This window comes from Mastomys coucha, unplaced genomic scaffold, assembly GCF_008632895.1.
Source record: "Mastomys coucha isolate ucsf_1 unplaced genomic scaffold, UCSF_Mcou_1 pScaffold5, whole genome shotgun sequence".
Classification (NCBI taxonomy): domain Eukaryota; kingdom Metazoa; phylum Chordata; class Mammalia; order Rodentia; family Muridae; genus Mastomys; species Mastomys coucha.
The window spans coordinates 92,306,909-92,318,295 of record NW_022196911.1 but is presented as its reverse complement, the minus strand read 5'-3'; the positions used below and the strand labels follow the sequence as shown (position 1 = coordinate 92,318,295).

General features: G+C 47.2%; 1 long non-coding RNA gene across 1 annotated transcript; it reads right to left on the bottom strand.

The window, feature by feature from the left end:
• Window positions 1-3,798: 3,798 nt before the first annotated feature.
• Window positions 3,799-10,526, bottom strand: LOC116078322. The gene is made up of 2 exons (XR_004113507.1): window positions 10,418-10,526; window positions 3,799-4,294 (listed from the first exon to the last, which is right to left on the bottom strand). It is a non-coding gene; the product is annotated as an uncharacterized LOC116078322 (long non-coding RNA).
• Window positions 10,527-11,387: the final 861 nt, after the last annotated feature.

Genomic DNA, 11,387 nt, shown 5'->3' with positions numbered 1-11,387 from the left:
TTTTTTTTTAGCATTTACCACTCTGCTTTGAAGTCCAGCATAGAAGAAGTGAGTCTCCAGGCAAGAGGCCTCCAATATGCCAAAAAGAAAAGAGAGGGAGGGGAGTGGTTCCAAGTTCAAGGAACTGGACTAGCATAAGGGAGGGCTAACCATAAAGCTGGAGGAAACTTCCATCCTTATAGGGAGAACACAGCACCACCAAGCAATGAAAGGGTGTCTTTTCTCTACCCTAAGTGACACCCGAAATTTCTTTCCAGATCAACCACAAAGACAGAGTTTATTTGTTCTTGCAGAAGACCCTGGTCCGGGCCAGGTTCCCACAACCTAAGAAAACTCCGAGGACAGGGAAAGAGAATCCAGGCCTAGAGCCCCTCCACCCTGCTGCAGGCGCATAGCATGAAATCAAGGGAGAGTGGTAAGAATCAGAGCCAAGCCAGTGGCTGGGAACCTGGAGCTTTTGGCGCGCAGCAGCGGCAGCCGCTAGGGTGCAGCTGTGGGCTGATGTGGGGTCCGCGCCAGGGGCGGAGCTGCACAGGAGAGGAGCTGGCAGTGACGGCGAGGTGGTTCGGTGTTGTGTTTCTACTGTAACTATAATTAGGCGGATTCTGTGTTTATTTAGGCTGAGAGCTGTAAGATAAATGACAGCTTCGAAGATGCTTTTCAGCACTTCATAAATCACCCACCGGCCCGGGCAGTTTGCTTGTGTCACGTCTCAGTTCTCCCTCTGTGCCCTGGCCGGTCCCCCCATTCACCTCGGAAGAGGGCACAGCCTGGACGACCCAGGAGCCCGGGCCACAAAGGGCAGGGGGCAAAGGGGAACGTAGTGTCTGTCCTTCTCTAAGCCCTCGGCGCCCCGGAATCAGTGCCCAGCAGCTGCCTGGAAAGCTGTCAGGAATAGCTTCCTCTGGAGGTGGTCCCTAGGCCCAGTGGGGATGGGTTGATAGGCAGGCCTGCCCTCCTCTGGGAGAATATGGTCTCTAATCGGCTCTAACTCTTCCCCCTGCCTCGCTGACACAGCTGGAGATTTACGGGAGACGCTGGAGAAATATTTATAGTACAAGGAACCGTCCTTTCCCCTCCTATGCCTGTCTGCATGTCTCCTGGGGCTGGGTTGGAAGAGCCCAAAGTCTTTTTCCATCGGCAAGCACATTCCGTGGTGGTGCTTCTCAGAGGGAGTTTGGAACTCCTTGGGCATCTGAAAGAGCAAAGATCCAAAGGGCATCCCATCTCTCCTACCTAGGCCCGTAGCAGCTCTGTCCACTTAGCAGGAAGGGCAACGAACGGGTCAGCGAGGCTTAGACTTGAAGCTTGCAAAACAGACAGATTGTAGAGGCATCACCCTAGCAGAACAGTGAACTCTGGGTCAGGCACCTTTCCAAGCAGACTGTTTCCTATCCAAGCTGTGGCTAAACGGGATCCAGAATAGACCTCAGGGGCAATGGTATGGTTTCTAAGTGTTTGACTGTGAATTAGGAAACCTTTCAAATCTTAGCTCTTCCCACAGTGGGAATGTGTGTTTACTCTGTCTCTGGTCTTTGATTTCTCTTCTTCAAAAAGGGGGACATGCCAGGCATTGTGAGCCAGGTCTGTAATCCCAGCCCTGGGAAAACTGAAAGGAAAGGATTGTGAGTTCACACCCAGCGAGGGGTGGGGAGGGTTTGCTAACTGGTACCTAACTGGATTCTGTGGTCTAGAACACAGAAGAGAAGGCAGTCTAGTTTCTAGAAGTTTCACTGGTGCCAATCTCTTCTAAGTTGTGCCCTAGAAGGTATACAGTGTTTTGGAGATGCGGCTGTGTTTATGGCGTTGATGGTAGTTATGATCTCACAGGTGAATACTTAGCTCCCAGCTCATCAAGATGTATACATTAAACACCTAAAAATTTTTGTATGTCAAGGACACCCCCAACGAAGCAGTTTGTTCTTAAATGCTTGCACAGGCTGTCCAGATAGCTTGGTGGGCAAAGTGCCTACGGTACAAGCATGAGGACCTGAGTTCAGAATCTCTATACCACATAAAAGCCAGACATAGCAAATGGCATCTGTAACCGCAGCACCAGGAGATGGAGACAGGTGGATGTCTCCTGAGTTTACTGGACAACTAGCCTAGTCAAGTTGATGATCTCCAAATTAAGTAAGAGACCCAGTCTCAAAAAAAGGGGGGGGGAGACCAAAAAAAAAAAAAAAAAGGCAGGCGGTGGTGGCGCATGCCTTTAATCCCAGCACTTGGGAGGCAGAGGCAGGTGGATTTCTGAGTTCGAGGCCAGCCTGGTCTACAGAGTGATTTCCAGGACAGTCAGGGCTATACAGAGAAACCCTGTCTTGAACCCCCCCCAAAAGGGGGGGGAGAGCAACAGATGAGGATGCCCAATATGACCTCTGACCTACACACACATATACACACAAACATATACATATACACAAACATCATATACATATATATGTACACACACAACACACAAATGCATGCAATACACATACACAAAAAGAAAAAAAGTCTATAAAATTCGAACATTGAGCAGTGTGTTAATGATTTCGCAAATCAAATGTAGAAAATGTATTGTTTCACTCGCTCCTAAATGATGCTCTATCACCGAGAAATGAATTATGTCATACTCAAAACCATGGCGTGTTATCAGCTGTCCTCAGCCCTGACAAATTTCTTTGTGACATTATTAACAGCACAACAGTGACAGTGAGAGGTAGCAACGTCAATACTGACAAGGTCAAATCTCCAAAGCCAGGATCACTTTAGACTTCTCTTGCAGGCTCAGGCTAGGCTGAAGTGTATGGCTTTGCTGGAGGTGGGAGGGGGAGCTTGGCTTTTGTTTTGGTTTTAGTTTGCGGGACCTGGATCTCTCTGATTGACTTGTCTTTGTCTTCTGGTTCCTTCTGATTATTCTGTTTAGTCAAAGTGTGTGGAATGTGCTATCCACGCTGGTTAGATGCTTAAGATGAAAGTTAAGGCTCTTTCCCTGGAGGTATTTATTGTCTTTTAAGAGAGACTGGTAAAAACAAAGCAGGTAAATGCAATAAAGTGCTCGGAGTTCAGGGACAGAATCTGCAAAGGTACACTGGAGGGTCATGGAGGAGGTGGTTGGAGGGCTCCCACAGCGCAGTGTTCTATACATGTTGGACAAAGAAATGCACTAGTGAACAACAGAGCTAGAGAAAAACCTAATCCCAACAATGCTATGAGACAAACCATCTAAATTAAAGGAAGTAGGAATAAGGGATGTACCTTCTTGAAAACAACCCCTTGAAGCCAGAAATATACAAGTGTGCCCATTGACACCATCTTTCCTTTTGCTCTTGCTCTTAGAACTTCCCCAGGCTGTACGTACCATTCCTGGAAGGGAACCATTCTTGTTCTAAAACAAGCTGAGCGGAGTAAGCACATATGGAGGGCTTTTTTTTCTCACCCATTTCATGTTTGCTGAGTCCCACCTCCCCCAGATCATTAAGAAAACAGACACCGTGAGTCACTGTGCGGCTTCTAAAGAAGTTGGATGGGGATGAACCAAGTCTCTCCTCTCTTCTTATGATCAAAGGCCTCCTTGCATCTTGTTGCATGTGGGACTCACTCACTCTGTGGCTTGGGAGCTGACATACACAGAGATGGCAGGAATTACAGGATTCTGCCTGAGGGCTCCAGATTTCACCAGGCACAAAGGCTGGATGAGAATTTGTGGGATCCGGCTACACAGCTCTACCCAGGTAGGGAAGGAAAAAAAACTGTAGCTGTTTGGAGAGCAGAAGGATTGATAGTTTCCTTCTAAGAGATAGTATGCGCCTTTCATTTATGCTTTGGTGTGAGATGCTAAAATGCAGGGAGGCATGGAATAGCTGTCAGATTTTACTAATGGGATCCATCTTCAGAGCCCAGATCTTCAGAAAACTTCTTGCAGTATAATAATTCAACCCTCCTCACAGAGCTTTGCCTCATTTCTGCTCTCTTGGGGAAGCAAGCAAAGAAACCAAGGCATTTCCTGTTCGCTGCTCTTGTGTTCCTTTAAGATGTTCTAAAGCTCCTGTCTGGTTCCCTTCGGGGAAGTTTTTCCATTGTCAACAACCTCAAACTCTGGCCGGTATTTGCAGATGAACCCAAGTGACTGTCATCAAGCAGCCTCTTCCCGCTGACCCCTGCCTTCAAACTGGGCTTTGTCAATGTTCTTGACTTTTCCCACAGTCTGTGCTTCCGGCCAGAGAATGTAGCAAAGCCTGTCTTCCAGTGTGAGCCTGTAAACCCCATGCTCACCATCTCTGAGTAGAATTCTGCAGCTCCTGGCTGAGACCTGCACAGAGAACAGAGAGACACAGACAGTAGAATCTGCCTTGAAAATCTGGGTCAGAACCACTCCTTCCAGAAGGTCCTGTAATTCAAATTTCTTAACCCATCATGCCTCTTTTACCCATCTACCCTTGGAAAACAACAGCTAAGAGCTTGAGTGAATACCAGGTGATTCTATTTGGCTCAACAAATATTTGTTAAATGTCTACCGAATGCCAGGCATGGTGACAGGTCCCAGCAATTACTGCTAGCAGCCTGCGCCTGTGAACTGGTTGGCCAAGGTTAGCAATGCTGTTAGTTAGCAGGGGACAAAAGGACTGAAAACAGAGCCAAACCCTTTTCAAAGAGCATCCCATATGGCCCACCATGAGAAAGAGGCGGACACATAAAGGGATCCTCTCTCAGAATAACTCACTGGCATTGCAGCTTATCTTGCCTTCTGAGTCATAATGGAGTAGACAGAGTTTGGGATCTCAAGTCAAAGGGTTTGGGTCAATTCCTCCACTTAGAAGTGAACAGATGGGTGGGCATCTGACCACTGAGTCTCAGCTTCCATTGACATGGCATGAAAAGAATACTCGCTCTGCCTGGCAGGCAAGGTACTATAGTACAGGCCAGTTTTCTTCCCCCCCCTCTCTCTTTCTCTCTCTCTCTTTGTCTCTCTCTGTCTCTTCCTCTCTTTTTTTTCTCTCTCTGTCTCTTCCTCTCTCTCTTTTTTCTCTCTGTCTCTTTCTTTCTCTCTCTTTCTCTCTCTCTCTCTGTCTCTCTCTTTCTCTCTCTCTCTCTGTCTTTCTCTCTCTGTCTCTCTCTGTCTCTTTCTCTCTGTGTGTGTGTGAGAGAGAGAGAGAGAGAGAGAGCTGAAGAGAGAGAGAGAGAGAGCTGGAGACTCCTAGTCCGTGTGTCTGGGTAGGCCTGAGATTCTGCGTGTCTAACATGCTCCCTGCCAATGCTTCTGAGGACAGGCTATGGACTGTGCTTTGAGTAGAAGAATACAAACCACTTGTTAGCCAAATAGAATGGGTGAAATAGATGGCCATGATGGCACATGCCTTTAATCTTAGCATTTGGGAAGTAGAAGCAGGTAGATCTCTATGAGTTCCAGGTGAGCCTGGTCTACAGAGCAATTTCCAGGATAGCCAGAGCTATGTAGAGAGACCTTGCCAAAAAAAAAAAAAAAAAAAAGGAAGGAAAGAAAGAAGAAAAGGAAAAAAGAAAGAAAAGTTAGACTATACACAGTGCCAACTATTGAAAATGCATTCAGAATCCCTCAGGGCTCTAATAATTGTTGAGAATTATGACCACATGGCATGGTCACACTCTGGTGAAATCATTAGAAGATATTAATCCATCCAAACTCAGAAGTTTGGTCAAAGGATAAAATAAAAGGGGTCGGAAGAAATGGTTAAATGGACAGAGGGGTACAATTTCAGATCTCCAGCATCTATATAAGAAACCATGAACGGGGGCTGAAGAGATGATTCAATGGTTAAGAGCACTGGCTGCTCTTCTAGAAGATCCAGGTTTGATTCCCAGAATCCACATAACAGCTTACACCATCTGTAACTCCAATTCCAAGGGATCCAATCCAATATCCAATTCTAGTCTCCAGGCCCCCAGGCACATGTCTTGGTACATATATATGCAGATAAAATACCCATACACATGAAATAATAAAAATAAAAATATAGTTTCTAAAAAGCCAAACACAGCAGCATGGGCCTATAGTCCCAGTACTATGGAAGTAGAAACAGAAGATCTCTAGTGCCCCATAGCCAGCTAGCCTGGCTGAATCAGGAGTGCCAAGGAAGAGACCCTGACTCAAAAACAAGTGGAAAAATGAAGTTGGGGCTAAGAAGATGGTTCAGTGAGTTCACTAGTTACACATGGATGAGGACTAGAGTTCAGTTCTCCAGAATCAACATGAAATCCTGAAGAATGGTGGCTCCTTGTAATCCACGTACACCAGAAACAAAAACAGGGAATCCACCCACACAGGGAGCTGGTTACCCAGACTAGCCAAAATGGCAAGCTGTAGGTTCAGAAGGAGACTGGCCTCAATATATAAAGTGGAGGGCAAGCAAGGAAGGCCTTTGATGTCAATCTCAGGCCTCCACATACACACATATGCACATGAGAGCACACACATCCTTGCATGCACACATAGAAATAGTTTTTCGGTCCTCTGGGTAAGAATATAGAAAGTCTAGGTGAAGTAGGATGGCTTGGGATAGACAACACAAAATATTGAAATGGGCACATAGATAAGTAAGATGAAATTCTGTTTCTCAGTTAAAAGCATTTACCCTGGCCATAAAACATGACTAGAGATGCTACTCAGTTGATAGAACATTTGTCCAGTATGCACAAAGCCCTGGGTTCAATTCCTGCCACCACATAAACCACCCAATAAACAGGTGGCATATGCTTGCCATCCAGTCTTGGAAGGTGAAGGCAGGAGACTCAACAGTTGGAAGTCATCCTTAGCTACATGAAAACATGGGAGCCAGTCTAGAATACGTGAGAGCATTTCAAAACCAAAGAGCTGAAAGCCTGTGGTGGTGGCCATACCTTGAATCCCAGCATTCCAGAGGCAGAGGCAGAGACAGAGACAGGCAGATCTCTGAGCTCCAGATCAGCCTGATCTCAGAGTTTTAACCAGAGTTATATAGTAAACACTTCCTCAAACAAACAAACAAACAAACAAACAAACAAAAGTAAAGTAATAGGTAGATAGAGAGATGGATGCATGCATGGATGGATGGATGGATGGATGGAAGACCAACAGACAGGCAGACAGATACAGTTCTTGATGCAACTAGACCATATCTTGTACTAGAACTGTCCCCTGGCGCAGTCACATGGAATTTTTTTTTTGAGGCAGGTCTCTACATATTCCTGACTGTCCAAGAACTTGCTCTGTAGATGAGGCTGCTCCTAAACTTACAGAGATCCTCCTGCCTCTGCCTCCTGAGTGCTGGGATCAAAGGCGAGTACCACCATGCATGCCTGACTCACAGAATCCTAACACTAGAACAGATGATGCAGAACTGTACAGGCCTCCCCTGGACTCTATCCAAGTGATGAAGATGCTTCTGGGAACATTTCATCCCTTCTCTGGAAACCGACATCACACATGATGAGAAGCAGCTTCCCTTTTCTTTCGCACGCCTCCAGAAAACATTCCTTTGTTTCCCTGATAAAAGTGAGCTGCTTCCTCGCACCCTCAAGAATATCAATTAGTTAATATTTGTATAATAATGCTATTGGAAGAAATGAGCTTGAGTCTGCTCAGTCCAGTTTCAAGTACGTGATCCTGTTCTTAGCCCCTGCAGGCCTAGGCTTCCCAGGGACAAAACAGGGTACAACTGGGGCAATTGCTGAGTTACACGGAAAATGTCACAATCATAATAAAGCAAGAGCCGGGCAGTGGTGGTGCAAGCCTTTAATCCCAGCACTTGGAAGGCAGAGGCAGGCGGATTTCTGAGTTCGAGGCCAGCCTGGTCTACAAAGTGAGTTCCAGGACAGCCAGGGCTATACAGAGAAACCCTGACTTGAAAAACAAAACAAAACAAAACCAAAAACAAAACAACAACAACAACAAAAAGAAAAGAATTAAAGAAAAGTGAACAACTAAAGTCTTGGAGCCTATTTCCCTCCAAAATGTCTCTGAAAAGCAGCTGGCTGGGGGGCTCCAGCTTTATTCCAAACCCCTTGAAGCAGAGTGGAGTCTGGCCTAGAGGAGGAAGGGCCAGGGGAATGAGTGGCGACAGTTTATCTGAAGCTGGCGCTGGCTTCATTAAGAGGCCTGGTGCGGTTTATCTGCTTCTTGTCCACAGAGTCAGTGCTGAGTCAGAGCCTGTCACCAGCCCAGTCCTGGAGGCGTCAGGTTGGAAGGGTCTGAAACCATGAGTCCCCTCCCTTCCTCCTCTTCAATCGCCTCTGGTCTCTAACTGCCTGTCCTCGAGGGGTCAGATAAGAGCTGCAATTGCTGGAAAGAAGTTTGAGGCCCTGTGTCCTTGGGGACAAGGAGTCCTCCCCTAAGCCATTTGACTGCTCCAAAAAGGGGATGCTTAGTGGAAAGAGGTAAGGGACAAAGAAAATGCTCTTGGCTTTAATGCAAGTGACACTTGTATTAAATGGTCCCATTTGCCTTTTTCCATTCTCAGGATGGGTTATGGGATAAACTTCCACGGTTCATAAGAAGTAGCCCAGAATGCAAAGCTGGTTTTGTTTGGTTAATTGTAAAGACAGGATCTCATGAAGCAGCCAGACTGGCCTCTAACTCGTCTGAAGCAGAAGCTGACCTCGTTCTCCTGAGCCTATGTCTTCTACAAGCAAGGGCAACCATACCCAGCCCGAAGTCTCTCCCGTAATCTTCCCCAAGAGCTCGGGAGAAAAAAATCAAGAATGAAGCACAAACCTTCTGAGTACTAGACTAGCCCTTCCTGGGCTAGCATGGGCTCAGTCTTCCCTCCTGAGCTAGCATGGGCTCAGTCTTCCCTTCCTGAGCTAGCATGGGCTCAGTCTTCCCTTCCTGAGCTAGCATGGGCTCAGTCTTCCCTCCTGAGCTAGCATAGGCTCAGTCTGTCTTCCCTCAGATGCTACTGAACCCCCAGCAGGCATGGCTGAGAGCCAAGGTGTGTCATCTGATACCATTGCACTCTGTAGCCCAGCTCTTGAGAACCATCCTGCAACAAGGGCTAAAATATCCTACAACATAAGCTAGAAACAAAAAGCAAGCGCTCCGCCATTAAGCTGCACCCTCAGCCTCAACTATATAGCATAGATCCTAAAAACTGAGATGATCACCTTCTACTGTACCAAAGAATACCATTGACATGCCCTGCTATTGAAATTTGCTTCCAAGTGGCTATTGGCATTTTCCAAGAGAGGTAAGAGAGAGTAAATGCATTTATCCAAATAAAGGAAATGGTTGCTTTAATGGAAGTGTTGCTCTTTAAGACCCTCCAAATCTGCCAGGGCTCAGCAGATTCCAAGTTCAGCATCTCTGGGTTGTTGGGGGTTGGGGGATGGGAGGAATCCTGCTTGCCCTTCAATATCTGCTTCCCCTTCGCAGTACCTAAATCTACTGCCTCCGAGTTCAAGAGCTGAGACTATCACCAAGTGAAACTAGGCACCAATCAATATTCCTGAGAAATTTCACACTGGGATCCGAGACCCTATAATCCTCCTTTTCAATAACAGAGAAACCAAACACCAGCGTGTGCACCCAGAATAGCCAGTTATGGCAGAGAGAATTGCTAATTTGGCCAGGAGACAGCTGGGCTCAAAGAGTACAGGAGCAGAGACCTTGGAAAGGTGAGGCTGCCAGCCAGGGTGCTCTGCTGCTTAGGAGCTTGTTGGCTGTCTACAGTGAAGATGCTAACTCAGCCACTGAGAAATTTTAGAAGCCGCTTATTTAGGAAGCCCTACGCAGAAGGCAGTGATTCCTTACATCAAATAAGTGTATTTGTTTGCCCCTTGAGGATAGAAAAGGAAAAAGTGCCTGAGCCAGGATGCTGGATCTCTCTCTACTAGCCACAGGATCTGATGTGGGGTTGGCACAAGTCACAACCCAGAGACAATTTGACACCTCCTTGTCTGAGCAACATGCTGGTGTGCCCCTCAGACTGTGCCACCTGTGGCCTGTCTCTGCAACTGCAGGCTGCTGTAGACTTGGGACTCTGGAGCCAAGCTATCTATGTTTAAATCTCTCCTCTCCTTGTTATTAGCTGTTTACCTAATCTCTCTAAGCCTCTGTTTCCTTGTATGTTAAATGGATGTAATGAGAGTATTTGCCTCTTGGGATTAAATGAGATCAAGGGCTCAGCACGGGGCTTGGGTCCATGCTAAGCACCTCATAAAAGTTAGCTGCAATCACTTCTTTCTCTTTCCGGGCGTTTAAGGGAGGGACTCCATCCTTTCAGATGGCTATGTCTAGCCCAGAAGGACTTTCCCTTCTCTGTCTGTTCACTTCATTATAAAACGAGATTAGTTCTGATGTCCTCTGCCCAGAAAATGTTCTTTCTTAGTTCCCTGGAGAAAAAAGGGGCAGATGGATTATTTTGGTCACCAACATCCAAAACTCTGTAAACAGAAAGAGCAGAAAGCCTAGCTGGCCAAATACCTGGAATTCAAGGCCCACTTGGCTTCTTCTGTCAACCGTCAGCAGCCCGTTGCCCATCCCAGCCCTGCTGCCCCAGCTCTCCCAACCCTGTTGCCCCAGCCCCTCACAGTCACTCTGCCCCTGCTCCACCCAGCCCGGTTGCCCCTGGCAACTGAGATGGGGGCGGGCAGCTCCAAGAAAGGTCGGGAGAAAGGTATGTGAAGCTTGTAAGTGGCTCTCCCCAGCTCCTCAGAAAGCTGCTTATCAGGGATTGAAACACTGGCCCAAGCTTGCCATGACAGCAGGAGCTGCCTGAGAAGAGCGGCTGAGATAAATGAAGTATCCTTCATCCCCATCAGCGCAGGCCAGACAGAAACCAGGTGCAAGGCAGTGAGCCTTCATCTTCTGTAAACAATCTTCCACCGCCCACTGCAGCAGCTTGAGGTTGAGACGGGGATTAGAGGAACAGCTTCTGCAGGCCTGGGGCCTCTCAGCTGGACAGAGAGTTAAAGGGCGCTGGCTGGCTTGCTCGAGAGATAGCTTGCTGCTGGGAAAGCCGCTTGAGGAAACACAGCCATTTGTCAACAGGGGGTTCGCTTGACCTGGCAGGAGAGAATCTGATATCTAAACAGTTCCCTGTGTCTCTGAAGCACTCTGAAAGTTCTCCGGCTAAATATTTGATTCCACATCAGATAACAGCCCAAGGCTCTTCCCACTGGCTTGAGAAACCTGGCCCTAGAGAGGACCAGATTTGGCTAAAAAACAGACAGGGCTTGAGGTAGACACATCCTTGTCCAGTTAGGGGCTGTAAATTCCTGAAGAGAAATGGAGTCTAATTCCCTCTCAGGAGATTCTGCCCTCCTGACTCTGCACCTGCTCTCGGCACATGACCCTTTTCTTTCACAGAAGTATCTCTTGCAAGAACTAAAAAGAAAAATAACCGTGAGCCCGGTGCTCAGATGGAAGAGAGACGCCAATTTCATCAACCTGA